The following is a 16972-nucleotide window of genomic DNA, read 5'->3' as shown; positions in this document are numbered from 1 at the left end:
ATTTTAAAAAGAAGGCCTGATTAAGTGGAAACCTATGAAACAAGCTTGCCTTTTTTTATTTTTATTTTTGCACCTTTCTGCACCTACTTTGCTTTCCAACACATACCACTCTTTTTACACACAGACATCTCATACTCCCAACACTCAAACCTAAACTATACTTGAAGTTAAATGTGCTTTTCCACCTAACTTGCAACATGTTGTTGTTTTTTTCATGCAACTTGCATTGCCAGTGTGCTTGTGTGAGATAACTAATCAGAGCAGGCAATCCTTCCTAGCCTGCTGAAGTCCTGCTGAAAACTTCTGTTTTGAAGGTGCAGTTGGCATTGGAGGAGATCCTCCATTGGCATCTGTGTGGCGATTCTCCGTCCCTGCAAGCTAACAGCACTTTCAGAGGACGGATTTTAATCAAGACTTAAACAAGGCCAGAATAGGTTAAATTCCCCTTCTGTTCTTGCCCTGATACATGCTGGTACAATATTCATTTTTTAAAAAAACCCTGCCTGATAAGTAGCTGAAATGTTCAAGTCAAGGGTGAAATCCAACAGTGTACCATAGCCTTTAGGATTGGGAACTGGGGTGGGAGTAAGAACTCACTGTGCTCAATCTATACCTGCAGTTGGAAGTTCTGCCTTTCTCCTGTAACATGCAAGTGCGGTTTAAGTGGTGGACTTAGAATGTGCATACAGTGGTACCTCGGGTTACAGATGCTTCAGGTTACAGACGCTTCAGGTTACAGACTCCACTAACGCGAGTGGTCCTGTGGGTTAAACCACAGAGCCAAGGACATGCCGATCAGAAGGTCGGCGGTGCAAGTAGATAAATGCAAGTGCAAGTAGATAAATAGGTACCGCTCTGGCAGGAAGGTAAACAGCGTTTCCGTGCGCTGCTCTGGTTTGCCAGAAGCGGCTTAGTCATGCTGGCCACATGACTTGGAAGCTATACGCCGGCTCCCTCAGCCAATAAAGCGAGATGAGACCACAACCCCAGAGTTGGTCACGACTGGACCTTACAGTGGTACCTCAGGTTACAGACGCTTCAGGTTACAGACTCCACTAACCCAGAAATAGTACCTTGGGTTAAGAACTTTGCTTCAGGATGAGAAAAGAAATTGGGGGGGGGCAGTGGGAGGACCCATTAGCTAAAGTGGTACCTCAGGTTCAGAACAGTTTCAGGTTAAGAAAGGACCTCTAGAACAAATTAAGTTCTTATTTCTTTCTTCAAATCACCTTCCATAGAAACACAAGAACAGTCTGTTGGATCAGGTCAATGGTTCACCTATTCCAGCATCCTGTTCTCACAGTGGCCAACCAAATGCCTATGGGAAACCAGGGAGCAGAACATGAGCTTGAGAGCACTTTTGCCTCTCATGGTTTCCAGCAACTAGCATTCAGAAGCATTGCGGCCTTCAGATGAGGAGGCAAGAGCATCAGCACCATGGCTAGTAGCCATCCATAGCCCTCTCCTCCTCCATGAATTCACCTGGTCCTCTTCTAAAGCCATCCAAGTTGGTTGCCACCACTGCCTCCTGGGGGAGCGAGTGCCTTAGTCTGACTATGCACTGCAGGAAGAAGTATTTTCTTTCATCTGCCCTAAATCTTCCAACATCCAGCTTGACTGGATGTCCCCGAGCTCTATCAACTTTCTCCATGCCATGCATAATTTTATAATCTTCCATCATTCTGCCTCTTGTTTGCCTTTTCTCTAAATTAAAAAGTTCCAAAAGCTGCAACCTTTCCTCATAGGGAAGTCGCTCCATCCCCTTGATCACTTTTTTGGCCCTTTTCTGAACATTTTCCAACTCTACAATATCCTGTTTGAGGTGAGGCGACCAGAACAGTACAAAGTACAGTCGTACCTTGGTTTTCAAACAGCTTAGTTCTTGAAGGTTTTGGATCCTGAACGCAGCAAACCCGGAAGTGACTGTTTCGGTTTGCGAACTATTTTTGAAAGCCGAATGTTCAATGGGGCTTCAGCGTCTTCTGACTGGCTTCCTGCAGCCAATCAGAAGCCGTGCTTTGGTTTCCGAACATTTTGGAAATGGAACAGACTTCTGGAACAGATACCGTTCAACTTCCAAGGTACGACTGTACTCTTAATTGTGGTCACACCATAGATTTGTCTAACAGCATTATGGTAATATCGTACATAGCATGTCTTCCTTTCAGCCATCTATATAACCCCGAAGTTTTGCACCATATACAAAGTAACTAAGCTTAGTCACATGTTTGTCTCAATGCCACCAGCTACAACCACATCCTGTAGTTCAGTTCAATTATAGAAGGCTTCTAAAGTTTTTAACGAAAAATAATAATAACAAGAAAGGGATTTTCATGTTATGCTTGCATAAACATGTATTCCGGCTCTATAAAGAAATGGGAGAAATGCCTCGCCTTTAAAATGGACAGTCTGCCATGCTAAATTAAATATGCTTTTAACACCACTGATTTCAATGAAATTAAGCACACTGTAGTCTGTGTTTCAATTATAACATATCTCCAGCTGACACCAGTTTCAAAAGTGTCACTTTACAAGCTCAGGCATATAACCTACTAGCATTACCTCTTTAGGATTATAGCTCAGTAACACAGGAAGGTATCTTTTTATTTTTAAGAAATGCTCTCTCTATTGAGCGTCTAGTTTTTCTGGGAAAGCTTGGTTTAAAAAATAAATAAAAGCTAAAATTCCAATGTAATCGTAAGACTCTGAGAGCGGAAAGGCTAAGGAAAACATCAAAAGGTCACAAGACATGGAATACCATCACGAGATAAGTCACACAGTCCATTTTATTTTCCAGCATAGCCTTGTAGCCTTCGAAAATTCAAAGCCTGCAGTCCTGCGGAAGCATGAGAGCCCCGTAAAGAAAAATAAACAGGGGCAAGTGAACAGCAGCATGTCACAGGTATTAAGGTTTGCTAACAACTGTGAGTCAACAATAAGGTGGCAGAGAAAGGAAGGGCTCTGTTCATCCATCCATCTCAAAATTGAGCCCTACCTCTCTATGTCGTACAGAAGGGACGCATAAGAACATACTAGCCATAACAACTATGCTCTGCCTTCATAGCTGGAAGTAGTAATACTTCTGAATACCAGTTGCTGGAAACCATAGGAAGGAGAGGAGTCTTGTGCTCATATCCTGCCTGCTAGTTTCCCACAGACATCTGATCAACCACTGTGAAAATAGGATGCTGGACTAGATGGGCCACTGGCCTGTTCCATTAGGCTCTGCTGGAAGAAAAATCTGCTGGATCAGGCCAATAGCCCATCTAGTTTAGCATCCTGTTCTCACAGTGGCCAACCACATGTCTGTGGGAAACTCGCAAGCAGGACCTGAGCACAACAGCACATGCCATTACCATCAGCTGGTATCCTGAAGCCTATTGCCTCTGACTCAGGAAGTAGAACATAGCCATCTAGGTTGGTAGACATGGATATTCTTATCCTCTATGAGGTCTCACAACCCTGCCCCTTCACACCACTGGCATGCCAGCTTACAGCTAATAACTGCCTCCCACAATACCACTCTTTACCTTGAACGGACCTGCTTAGGAAGCCTGACTCAAGAGTATAAGCACTTCCAGTCTTCAAAAGGCAGGCATCTTCAAACCTTTTAGACCCAGAACCCATGTTTAATTGGCAGACCCATTTCTCAATCTTTTACTACATCTTCATATGATGGTAGTGATCCTTCTGCGACCCACCTTGGGTCATGCCACAACCCACTGATGCGTCCCCACACGCCACTTGAGAACCAGTGCCATAAGGCATATTAATGGGAAAGACTTGAAGTAATTAATTCTTGGACCAGCAGCTCTATGAAACATTTCTAGTTGCTGTTACACCTCATTCTTATAACTGCTTGCCTCTTATCAAAAGGCAATTACTCCACAAACTGCAGGAGGTACGCTTCCCCAACAGTTAGTAGATGCCTGCCCCATTGCCCTTCTTTGAGGCTGTACAGGCAACTCTCAGCGTACACGGGGATTATATTCTGGAGATAGCAGATAAAGCCAAAATAATGTATAGTCAAAACGCATTAGGTTCCAAGATGGGTGGGATTGCCAAAGTCTTTTTTCACGGATGCCTGACCTCTTTGACAGAAAAAATAATTGACAAGCACATAAAGCTGAACGTCCACAAGTTAAAAGCATACAAGTTGCGAGTTACCTGAATATTGCATCTCAGAATACTGAGGGGACCGCCTTCTGCAACACTGGCTGGCTTCCCATTGGCTGCAGGAAGCTCCTGCAGCCAATGGGAAGCTGTGCACGCCTCCTCCACACCAGAAATAGCGTTTGCACATGCATGCACATACGCGCACTCCGGCCCACCGCAGCATCTGCGGGACCATGAACTGGCCCAAGCCACAAAAACTTTGCTGACCCTTGAGAAAGATTATTTGTGTGTGAGGGGAGCTAACTGGTTAGCAGATACTTCTTACTGGATTGACCTTTAGTGCTGAAAGACTAGGAAAGTTTCTGGATTTGCAGCCAGTGTTAGAAACTGAGATATGAAAGCTAGGAGCTAAACGGCACCTTAAACCTAGGTTATGGGCGCAACAACGGAATGTCTAGGCACACTTTTTTAATAACAAGAATACAAAGCTGAAAATGAATGAACTGCAGCTAAAATATTATGTTCATCTTTCACATGGTCTAGTCCTTACCCTTCCCACCCCCCTAATATCCTTAGGAGGGTCTCTTCTCTAGTCTTCAGAGAGTAGCTGGAAGTGGGGAAGCAAAAAAAAGGTCCCCCTTTCCTTCCACTCTGAGTTTTAATCAGAAATCTTAGGTGCAGGACTGTTCCCAGAGGTCAAAAACTGCTTGCGCTTATGAAATGGCCTGTTGCAAAATGCACCTAAAACAATGGGAATTTCGAACACTATCTGCAGCTTGAAAATGTGCTACCTTTTCAGCTCTGAAAATACTTTTTTTTTTTTTTTAACAGGTTCTGCAGCCCTATTGCAGTCCATTGATGTACATCAGAGAAGGGTGAGTTAATGTGATGATTCCCACACTGCACACACAGTGTTTAGGACCCACCCTACCAATGTGAAAACTCCAATTCTGAATTTGTTCTTACTAATTTTGAAGGTACATCAGGTTTAAGGACTTGTTTGTTTTGTTCTGTTCCTTCTACTCTTTTATTCTCTTTCAGAGAAATCAGAGATATATAAATTGTTAAAATAAATAAATGCTAGTAGGGTTAAGAGTGAGGTCTGCAAAGGCAGAACCAAGGGAAAGCTAGGATCCAATGGGAGGCAACTGATTAAGAAGGGGAGGAAACCCTGCAAAAGGACAGAGTTCACTCCTCTGCCCTCATTTCTCATCTAACTGCCTTCAGCTCCCACTCACTAATGCCTTAGGATTACATCCTTAAATCTCTCATTGGCTTCAGCCAGCATGCCAAACTCTCCATACCACTATACGTCAAGCAGGGAATACAAATCCATAAATGTCAGCTTGTATAGCACACGAACTTCCTTTCCAAAAGAACAAACATCTCTTTGTAATCAGAGGTAATGATTGGAAGAGTTGTCTACGATACAAAGTTTTCCTTTACACTAAGGACAGGACTGCGTATTCTGAAGAAATGAAGAGAATGAACCTAAAAAACCAAATTCTATGTCCTTGGATAGATTGTCTGAACTTGCATAATTCTCCTGCTTCTAATAGATATCAGTGAAGGAAAGTGGGGGTGTTGGAAACTAAAGCTTTAGATCCTGGGCATTGGAAATTCTACTAACAGCAAAATCCTATGTATGTTTACTCAACAAGGTCTCTACAGTTTTCAGCCAAGCCGCTGGCTGACTGACTACTGACTACTACAGACACTGCCTAGTGTGCACACTTGTGACCTGCATCTTTGTTACATACGTAAGGTCTGGAAACTTGCTTTTTTAAGAAGAAGGGCAAGGAGGAGGATCTCAGATACTGAGTACCATATACAGGTAACCAACCATGAGCTTTTGTGGCTCTAGGGCTCTTAGTAGACCACTGGCTTAATATGAGTCAACAGTGTGATGCAGCAGCAAAAAAAGGTCATGCTATTCTAGGCTGCATCAACAGACGTATAGATAGTGTCTAGAGCAAGGGAAGTAATAATACCACTCTATTCTGCCTTGCTCAGACCATACCTGGAGTACTGTATCCAGTTCTGGACACCACAGTTTAAGAAGGATATTGTGCAGATGAATAATAATAATAATTTATTATTTGTATCCCGCCCATCTGGCTGGGTTTCCTCATCCACTGTGGGCAGCTTCCAACAAAGATTAAAATACATTAAAATGTCACACATTAAAAACCTAAGCAGGGCTGTCTTCAGAAGGTGACAAATATGATAAAGGGCCTGGGAACCAAATGTTATAAGGGTTTGAGGTAACTGGGTATATTTAGCTTGGAGAAGAGGAGACTAAGAGGATATATGATAGCTATCTTCAAATATCTGAAGGGCTGTCACATGGAAGGTGGAGCAAGCTTGTTTTCTCTTGCTCCAAAGTTAGGACCTGCACCAATGGATTCAAGTTACAAGAAAGGAGGCGATTCTGACTAAACACCCGAAAGAACTTCCTGAAAGTAAGAGCAGTTTGATGGTGGAACATGAGGTTATGGACTCTGCTTCCTTGGAGGCTTTAAAGTGGAGATTGGATGGCCATCTGTCATGGATGCTTTAGTTGAGATTCTTGCATTGCAGGGATTTGGACTAAATGACCCTTGGAGTCCCTTCCAGCTTTACAGTTCTACAATTCTATTATTCATACTGTCTTTACAACAGTTTCATTTAGTGTGCCTCTCCCTCTGACTTTCTACTGTCTATTTTTGTCCTGTTTCAGCCGTTTCAGTATTTGACTCACTACTCTGCTCACACATTTAACTTTCTGCTTCCTTCTGCTTCCTGATAAAGATCTAAATAGGAGTGTGTGCCTTCCAGTGTTTGCTTTAGAAGATTTATATGCCCCTGCCTTTTAAATCCAAGAGCAGCATCTCATTGTATAATAAAATAATACTGTGATTATAAAAATGCAAACACCATAAATCATGAAAACATCTAAACCCATAGCTATCTAACAGCAGTAAAAGGACTTTGCTTTATACAAGGACACAAGAAATAAATGGTTGCTAAGTTATGGGTTGACATGGTCACACCTGCAATGCAGCCTTGACCAAGGTAAGCAACAATTCCTTACCATCTATCAGCTTACCAGAGCCATTACTCAATCTGCCCATGCAACCTCATGTAGTTGGTGGGCTAATAATTTTTTAGGCATTTGCCAAGCTACTACCAACAGAGCAGCAATGGGACAGATTATATCCTACAACTCACAAGGGTACTTTATTAGACAGTTGCAATTTCAAAGGAAGAAATGCTGGAGGCAACTGACAAAAGCAAAAGGTAAGGGTTGAGACCTACCTCATAGATGCTCTTTCTCAGCAGTTTAACAGCCATGCCTGCTCTTGGTGTTCCAAGGAGTTGCTCATACAAGGGTTTTTGCTGGACAAGTATATACTGGACAATCTACCACTGAGCTCCCCACCAGGTTAAGTAGTGGAGGTTCCTGGCTCAGACCAGATTACATATGGACTACTCCACTGCCTGCACAGGTTACAGTAACCTGCACTGCACTGTTACTTTGTTGAGCTGATCAGTGCTCTTCGGAGTAAAATTGTGCCACTACATGCTACTATTCTCTCATTCAGGGTGAGGTCAAGTGCTGTAAGAGAGGAAAGCAAAAACTCTCTTGAAGAAAGTTTGAGTCCCTTTCCTGAACAAGTTCCTCTCTGGCCACCAACTCAAAGCCATGCTCTCCAAATTGCTTTCCTCCCTGCAGGGAGAAAGATGCTCCCCCACATAGGTTAAAAACAAGCAGCTTGGGAGGGGAGTGATTTTGAGATGCAAAGCAAATGTGGAACCTACAATTAAGTAGCCTCTCCCTTCCTGCTTTACTTCAGTTAAGATTTGTAGCCTACGTAGGATCCTTTTGCTTTAAAAGAAAATGCAGAGAAAAGGAGCATGGAACTCCTTCAAATGTCTAGATCAGTGCTTAAGTGGATTACAGGGAAAAGGCACTCTGAACACATGCTAGTATGCGTGGTATATACGGTATGTTCCCAAGCCTGCATTTTTAGAGTGACTAGTGCACACTCAAAGCCATCTTTTCCACACCTCTGAACTCCCCAAAGATTGGCTCTTTTCTGTTCCTGAACAGACCAAGACTATAGGATGTCCCTATTTTCATTGGAGAAATGTGGGAGGGGACGTCCCTACTGTCATTGGATAAATGTTAGAGGGTATGCTTTCAGGGCTGCTCTGCTTATTGCTTGCCAAGGAAATCGAGAATAACCACTGGATAATGCATTCCAGGCCTTGATTCCAAACTCTGCCCGGGAGGAGGTGTACCTTTTACTCAAGCTGTGATACATCAACAGCTTTACATCAGCTTAGTGTATTTTCCCCTCAATGAAGGTTACAGATGTTGCCCTAAGGCTATGTATTCATAGTGCATGATACAGATAGGTAGCAGTGTTGGTCTGCCATAGTCAAAACAAAACAAATTCCTTCCAGTAGCACCTTAAAGACCAACTAAGTCAGTTCTTGGTATGAGCTTTCGTGTGCATGCACACTTCTTCAGATACACTGAAACAGAAGTTTCCAGACCCTTCTATATAGTGAGAAGGTGGGGACAGTGTCCGTGTTAGGTCTGGTTGTAGTATTATTGTGGGTTAGGAGTTGTTTAAGACTGGGTGGCTGTCTGTAGGCAATGAAAGGTCTTCCTCCCAGAGCTTGAGAAAGAGAACTGTCATTGTCCAGGAGAGGTTGTAGATCTCTGATGATGCGTTGTACTGTTTTAACTTGGGAGCTGTATGTGATGACTAGAGGTGTTCTGTTATTTTCTTTTTTGGGTCTGTCTTGCAGCAAGTTCTCTCTGGGTATCAGTCTGGCTCTGTTGATCTGTTGTCTAACTTCATCTGTTGGGTATTTTAGTTCTAAAAAGGTTTGCTGTAGATCTCTTAGGTGAGAGTCTCTGTCTGTAGAATTGGAACAGATGCGGCTGTAACGTAGTGCCTGGCTATATACAATGGACTGTTTGGTATGTTTGGGATGGTAGCTAGAGGCATGTAGATATGTTTGTAGATATGTTTGTCGGTCAGTTGGTTTACGGTATAAGGTGGTGTCTATGTGCCCATCCTGTATTTTTATAATCAACAGAGCCAGACTGATACCCAGAGAGAACTTGCTGCAAGACAGACCCAAAAAAGAAAATAACAGAACACCTCTAGTCATCACATACAGCTCCCAAGTTAAAACAGTACAACGCATCATCAGAGATCTACAACCTCTCCTGGACAATGACAGTTCTCTTTCTCAAGCTCTGGGAGGAAGACCTTTCATTGCCTACAGACAGCCACCCAGTCTTAAACAACTCCTAACCCACAATAATACTACAACCAGACCTAACACGGACACTGGCACCAGAGCCTGCAATAAACCCAGATGCCAACTTTGCTGCCACATACACCCGGACAACACCATTACTGGCCCCAACAACATCACACATACCATCTCGGGACTATTTAATTGCTCATCGTCTAACATTGTGTATGCCATAAAATGCCAACAGTGTCCTTCAGCTCTCTATATTGGACAAACAGGCCAGACCTTACGCCAAAGAATAAACGGACATAAATCGGACATCAGGAATCACAAGACAGAGAAACCAGTAGGAGAACATTTCAATCTCCCAGGACATTCTATACAAGATCTCAAAGTAGCTGTTTTACTACAAAGGAATTTCAGAAATAGACTGGAAAGAGAAGCTGCTGAATTACAACTTATCACCAAACTCAAAACCATGGAAAAACCTGGTCTGAACAAAGACCTTGGATTCTTATCTCATTATACATGACAAAGCCATTTTTCACCTTTTCACCCCTTGCTTTTTCCTGTAAGACCTATTGCAGTCGTTAAAGAGTCGTCAACAGGCTCATCACAGCTATCTGCCAATCACCCATTCCCACCACCCTTCTGAGTAATACCCCTCCCCACCTTCTCACTATATAGAAGGGTCTGGAAACTTCTGTTATAGTGCATGATGTCACAGTAAACAAGTTAAGCACTATTAACTTGAGTAGGAGTGGGAAAGCTGGTTATTTTTCCCTTGTACTTCTGAAAATTTTCTTGAGCACAAGTATGTCCAGCCTCAGTGCTATGTGTGCACTTCAGTGTTCCTAAAATGTGGACTGAGGTCAGTCCTCAAACCAAAATTTTAAAACAAAAGCTTTTAAATATAAAATTGTATAGAAAACATGCAACAATTACTCATTTCCCCAGAAGTATATTCCATCATTTCTCCCAGAAGTGGCTTGAGGGGAAGAATAAATCTTTATCTATAAAAAGTGTATTTATAAAATTAATTTTGACAGGATATTTTTAACCTGTTGCTGTTCATAACTTAGAACCTAAAATTAGTGTTGGAGGGCATGGATAATTTTTTTGCAGATTAGTTCCAAATACACGGCTTATACCAGTGCTCAAAATTCCCCTGACACCAGGTGAATTTGCAACTAGCATGGGTCCAATTGCGACCATGTGGAGAACTCTGAATACCAAGTTGATGACTGACATCTCCATCTGGCTGGCCCCTCCAGTTTTCTTAATGAAGTAAGCAGAAGAGCTCAGTTATTGCATTTATATCCCATCTTTTTCCCCAAGGAGTACATGGTTCCCCCTCTCCGCAGTTAATCCGTATAATGACCCTGTGAGGTAGATTAAGAGGCTGTGACTGGCCCAAGGTCACCCAGTGAGCTTCATGGCTTGAGTGGGGATTTGAACCCTGTTATCTCACAGGTCCTATGGGGCAGATATATAAATTAAGTAGGTAAAGAAATAAGGAGAAAGCTTGAATTTGTTTTATTTGATGCATTGTAAACCACTTTGGCATTTTTTCTTTAAAATATAAAGTGGCATAGAAATCAAATAAATACTAATAATAACAACAGTAAATCTCATTGGGAAAAAGGTGCCTAGACATTGCATTGCAGTGACTGCAAACTAGGTTTAAGCTGCCATTTGGCGATTAGTTTATATATCTGAGTTTGTAACACTGGTTTATACCCTTCTAACATGGATTAGAATTGCAAATGTACGTTTAATTCCCCCTCCCCCACTTAAATTTTAGATCTTCAAAAGGAAGGAGGCATTCTGCACAACACTGCTGCAGAGATGCACTTCAGCTTAATCACTCTCCCTACAAAATCCTGCCTGAAATGTTCTAAGACAGTGATACCCAACAGGTAGATTGTGATCCGCTCAACAATCATTGCTTCATAAAAAAAGTTCAACAACAACTTTGGCTCCCTAAAAAAAAGCTCAACAACCTTGGTAGATCACTGCCAGTTTTTTTATAGCGGGAGTAGATCTCAAGTCTCTTGAAAGTTGGACATGCCTGTTCTAAGAGGAAGCCCATATCCAAAAGTAAATGACAACAAATCATATGCAGAGGAGAAGTTAATATTACAAACCCCAAAACACGGCTAAGCATGCTAAGAGGTAACACATCTCCAAAGGATGTGGGGAAATTATATAAAAGCAAATCAAGTGCACTGGAGAATTACATACAAATCCATCTGTTTTAAATGGGACTTCTAATCAAATCAGCTTTATCTTCTCTTTTCTCCCCCAATAGCCTAAAAATAAAACAGGCTGTCAGTTTTTCTAAAAACAGACATGGCTCTCTAGCTGGGGATTTCCCCAAAGAAGGGTCCAAGAACCACAGAATCAACCTGAGAAACACAACAAAATATTTTCCATCGCTCTATAGCCCGTGTTTCCTTGCCTTTTCAATAAATTTCCTTCATGTGCAAAAACCAAAACTAAAACCTAAAATAAAAATGGGACACATCCAGAGAGAAAAGCCTTTAGAAGCAAACTGTGATGAACATGTAAAGCAAGCATGTTTGAGCAACTTTGTTCAGTTTGCCTAGATTGCATTGCAATCTGACAGACATTTCTTAGTAGTAAGCACCATTACAATCAGTGGGACTTGGAAGCAAATATGTTCAGGGGTGGACTACACAGTCTATAAACAGGTCTTATGATTACCGTGCAGCAAGCAGCAAAGGGAAGCCACAGATTGAAACAGTAAACAACAGTTTTGATAACCAAATAACCATTTCTCTCATGCCCATTTACAGTGTCCAAATTTCACTCTGTCCCGTAGAGATTCTTAAACACATGCACTTACAGAATTTGCTATTCCAGATTCCAGAACCTTTAATTCATCCATGTTGGTCTGGTCCACTTACCCAGTGGCGTAGCGTGGGGGGTGCAGGGGGGGCCGGCCGCACCGGGCGCAACATCTGGGGTTAGGGCAAATCCACGGGTTAGGGGGCGCAAATTATTTGCCTTGCCCCGGGTGCTGACAACCCACGCTACGCCACTGCACTTACCTAGGCTGCATTTACACACAAGTCTATTCCATTTTCACAATGTTCCCCTAACTGTTATTTTTGCACATTCTATTTGAACTTCCACCCTTCCGGAAACACAGCAGAATATAGCACCCATTTCTGCATTATTTGCAAATGAAGTCTAGAAGGAAATAACACGGAAATGAGAGCTAAACTTGTGCTATATTCTGCTACATTTCCAGAAATGGCTTTTATGACACCTAAAAGTTCAAATACAATGCTGAAATTAGCATTTAAGGGACAGTTGGGATAATGGAATTAACTGCTGTGTGAATACAGCCTCAAAATGATTTTCATTTAGCTTTCAAGAAAATGGACCAGAGATGAGTACATACACAAAGTATGGATAATGTGTAATGTTCAGTGGATTTAAGCCTGCTGATTTCAATGGATCTAGTCTTGAGTATATATTGGTTGGATATCACCCAAGTATATTTATGATTGATATTGGTTGTAAAACATAAAGGCAATTAACATCACTAGGGCCAAAGTCTTGACCTCAATAAAATTCAGAACTTTACCATTCGGGAAGTCTGGATTTGTGGAAAGACAAATGTTTGTGGAGAGTGGGAATGGTATCGTTAAACCTTTTGGCTGCAAGCTGTAAAACCAACACATAATAGGCGCAAGGTACTTGGGGAAAAAAGTCACAAGAGGTGAAGGCTGCTCTTGTTTAAATTTGCCTAACTTTCACCGCGGAAAAAATCAAAGGGCCCAGACATCTCTTTAAACTGTTTGCGCAGACTCACCTCACCAGGACCAAAACCGAATAAATGTTTTTAAGAGCGTAGGAAGAAAAGTGAGACAGAGAAAATTATAAGCCACAACGATTGAGGGGGCGGGCTGGTGAGGGAAGGGAAGACTGGGCCACCACTGCCTGTCTGCATTTAACCTTTCCAAGGAGCGATGCTGCTGCGGCAGCAGCAGCCGCCGCTCTCTACCACGTCGGCCCTTTTCGGCTGCTTGCTAACAGCACCGAGAGGGAGGAAGTCACGCCTCTCAGCAGATCTCGTTTCACTCCGAGGCCTTAAACTTTTCGCCTTTTTTCCTGGAAGCACGGGAGGCAGGAGGGACAGGGAGGCATGGAAACCGGGAAAGGCTTCCCCTCCGGCTTTGAAAAAGCACGAGGAGAGAAGCCCCGAGATCTGTGATCGCTGCAGGATTCCTCCCCAGGAAAGCGCGGGCTGCGTCTCTCGCCGATGCGAGGGAAAGTTTGAAAGGAAGAAAGCGCTTTCTCCGTCTGTCTCGCTCCCAAACTTTACGCCACATTGGGAGGGGGGAGGTCGGGGAGAGACAAAGGCAAGACCCCGAAACCCGCGCGGATGCCCGGGGGGGGGGCACTTTTCTCGCGCGTCCTAAAAAGTTTGAAACCGCAGCGCCAAGCTCCTCTCGAAACCCGCCGCGCCTCGTGCAGCCACGCGCTGCCTCGCTCCAAGCCTGAGGTGGGAAAGCCTTCCAGGCTTGCAGGACATACCCACTTTCCCTTTGCCTTCCTACGCAGAGATCCCGCCCCGCCCGCCCAGCTACATCCAGGTGGGAAAGAAATAACCCGCTCCACGTGAGCCCAGGGATTTGCGCGGAGTGTCACCCTTGGTACCCGGAATCTTTCCGCACAAAGCCTTGCATCCCACCCGCCCCCATTTCTGCAACAGACTGAAGCGCAGAGAGAAGAAGGGTCGCCTCGCAAGCGACCTCGTTCAACTCGCCCAGGCTGGCCCCTTCCCTCCCCGCTGGCCCAAGAGGCAAGTCCTCCCTCAGAGGTGGGGAAGGCGCCAGCGTCCTAACAGCCAGGCAGCTGCGGAGATCTTTGCAGCGTCAGGCGGCCCCTCCTCTCCACAGACCTTCGCTTTTCCTTACCGCGCCCGGCGGGCTGCTGCTCTTTCGCTAACCTCCAGCGTGGCTGGAGCCGCTTGCGCTGCGGCGCCGGGGCTTTCCCGCCTTGGGCTCCCAGCAGCCTGAGCTTCCCGGCGGCGGCTCCTTGCTGCCTCACTCTTCGGCCCTCCCGTCGCTCCGGCGGGTCTTCAGCGCGAAGGGACGGAGCCTCATCTGGGCAGGAGGCCGTGGCGGAGAGAGGGAGGAGAGAGACGGACGGACGGGGGGAGGGAGGGACGGACGGACAGAGCCTGGCGCTAAGACGGCGCTGCGCCGCGCCTCGGCTGCGAGCAAGAAGTCCGAGAAGGCGAGGGAGTCCGCGGCAGGAGGAGAAGGAGGCTCCGCCCGCTGCAGCCGCCGCCAACGGCCTGCCCACTCGAGGAGAGGGAAGCCCTCCCGGTCGCGGGGCGAGCCCGGCCCCTCCTCCGCGCACAAGGAAAAGTTCAGAGGCAGGCGAGGAGACGGGGCAGCTGGACGAGTCAGCTGCGCTCTAGGGGACGCCGCCCGAGCGAGGTCTCCGAGGGCTTTCGCCTGCCACAAGCCAGCCCCCAATATTGCTGAGTATTGGAGGGGGCCTTGCAGGCCTGGGTGAGCCTGGCCCCCTGCTCCAGGCAGGAAAGCTAGAGCCGGGCTGAGCCTCCCCACCTTGAAGACTCCCAGGAAGGGAAACCTCCTGCGCCAACCTGGTGACTTTATTCGAAGGTTAAAAGGTTAGGGCGCTTTGGGCCGGGAGGACACATTCCCTTAAAGAAGAAGTGGACTCCTCGGGGCCGAGGTCCCTTCGCCCACCCCTACCCCAGTGAAATATTTGAGGCGTCCGCCCCCAAAGTTGATGGGCATTGCCATTCAAATAGTGTCCGTGCATCGCGTCATGTGATTGATTATGCAGAGTAGGGCTTACCCGCCTACCCCATTTTATTCAGGTTGGCACCCCTGATGGGTGGTGTTTTATTTTTGCTCTTAGCAGACCTCTTGACATTTAATGCACCTAAGGCAGCACGTTCTTTCATTAATTTCAGTGTTTCTGCTTGGGAGTGAACACCTAAGGCCCTCTTTCCTGTGTTGGTAATGTGGTTGTTAGGGCCTGTTTGCTCGCAGCTCTTTCACACGTGTTTTCTGCATGGGGTGCTTCCCACAAGGCAGGAGGAGCTGTTGTTGTGAGGATAGCTCAGGGTTTCCATTTCCTGTTTGGCTTCTGGGAAAGGGGGAAACCAGCACACTGGGAAGAAGTGGATTCTAGACTGGAAGCGAAACATTTCTCTCTTTTTTTACGCTAGAGTCCAAACTCCAGCTTCCCTCTCTGTTTGACCTCTCTCCGAGGAAGGACAGAATGGGAGGTAAACAGCACAGTAAAATATACTCAGAAGTTCTTTTCTATAGGACTTACTCTCAGGTAAAGGCTGTCTGAGGCGGTGATGCTGTACAAACTTACTAGGGAGTAAGCCCCACTGAACACGGTCTGAATTAAAACCTAGGACAAACCTGTCTGAAAGACAAACAGGGTGATGAAGAAGGCACTCCTAATTTCTGTCAAGCACAGGAGTCCCATAGGCATAAAGCCAGGATTTTTGTTGGGGGGCGCAGTACCGACATGATTGGTCAGTTAGTTAAGTATTTCTGTTGTTTTAGTTGATGGGGAGGGCAGTGTATGACAGTCCGCTATTGCCTGCATAACTTAATTTTACTGTACGTTGGGATACTGTTTGCTAAAAAGCATTATTTGCCCAGTTCTTGCAGAAGCTCTTCTGACAGAACCAGATGTCTTTCCTTCCTTCCTGCATTCTCAAAAGTGGGCTTGTGGTAAAGCAATCTGATATTCTTAGAAAACACCCAAACTGAGGGTCTGGTTCAGCCCCTCCCATAAGCCTTTTCTTTTTTATTCCCCAAGATTTTACCAGTTTGGTAGTGGTGGCATCCATTAAGATGAATAAATAAATAAAGTGGGCACAGAGTGCTTTAGAGATGCAAATTTCCCCCTCTCCAGTCATCAGATCAATGATTTGATAAGCAGGGAGGGGTGATAATTCCATCCTCAGCTGATATGCTGAGGGGAAGTTTCTGTCCTGTGACTGTGAGAATGTGTGAGAGTTATCCTGCAGGAAAATTATTATTTACTTCACTGGGTGGGAGCTAATAAGTTGTAAGCTGCTACAATGATTTAATGTTTCTGAGGGCCACCACTACCCATAAAAAAGGAAAGATATCTACATTTCTGACACAAGTTAACTTTGTATTTTCTGTAAAGGGCATGTGAAACAAAAGTCTCCCTGCCCACAAAGCCCCTATTAGTTGAAACTCCAATATGTTTGTTTCCCACTATGATTTTAGTTATGTAAAGGCCATTCAACACCTACAGAAAACTTATGATCAATGCATGTTGGGTAGACCGAAAAGCCAAGATTAGAATCCATTATCATACCTTCAACTCAGGAGCTGAACCATTGCAGAAAGAATCACCCCTTTCCCCAAGGTAAAGAAAAGACACTTGGGACATGCTGCCTTTTACTCTTGGATTGTGCAATTCAAAGCAAAACCGCAGAATGCTGTCCTGTGCATCATAAAACACTGGTATTGCATTACAAGATGACATATTCACCAGAGAATCTGCACTAGTTTTGCTAGGTTTGTGT

The 16972-nt window shown here is 44.7% G+C and overlaps 1 protein-coding gene across 4 annotated transcripts in view; it reads right to left on the bottom strand.

Moving 5' to 3' along the window:
- ST3GAL6 (ST3 beta-galactoside alpha-2,3-sialyltransferase 6) overlaps nucleotides 1-14498 on the bottom strand; it is a 45466-nt gene extending 30968 nt beyond the window's left edge. For 3 of the 4 annotated variants that reach the window (XM_081859807.1, XM_081859809.1, XM_081859810.1), the window contains exon 1: nucleotides 14328-14469. The gene's annotated coding sequence lies outside the window, so the exon portion shown is untranslated. Of the gene's footprint in view, nucleotides 1-14327 lie in introns of all 4 variants that reach the window. The other variant, XM_081859808.1, reaches the window with a different exon arrangement.
- Between the last annotated feature and the right edge of the window lie 2474 nt (nucleotides 14499-16972).

The sequence above is a fragment of the Podarcis erhardii genome, assembly GCF_964252035.2.
Source record: "Podarcis erhardii genome assembly, chromosome: 4".
NCBI lineage: Eukaryota > Metazoa > Chordata > Lepidosauria > Squamata > Lacertidae > Podarcis > Podarcis erhardii.
The sequence above is the reverse complement of the archived record's forward strand: the minus strand, read 5'-3'. Positions and strand labels throughout refer to the sequence as shown.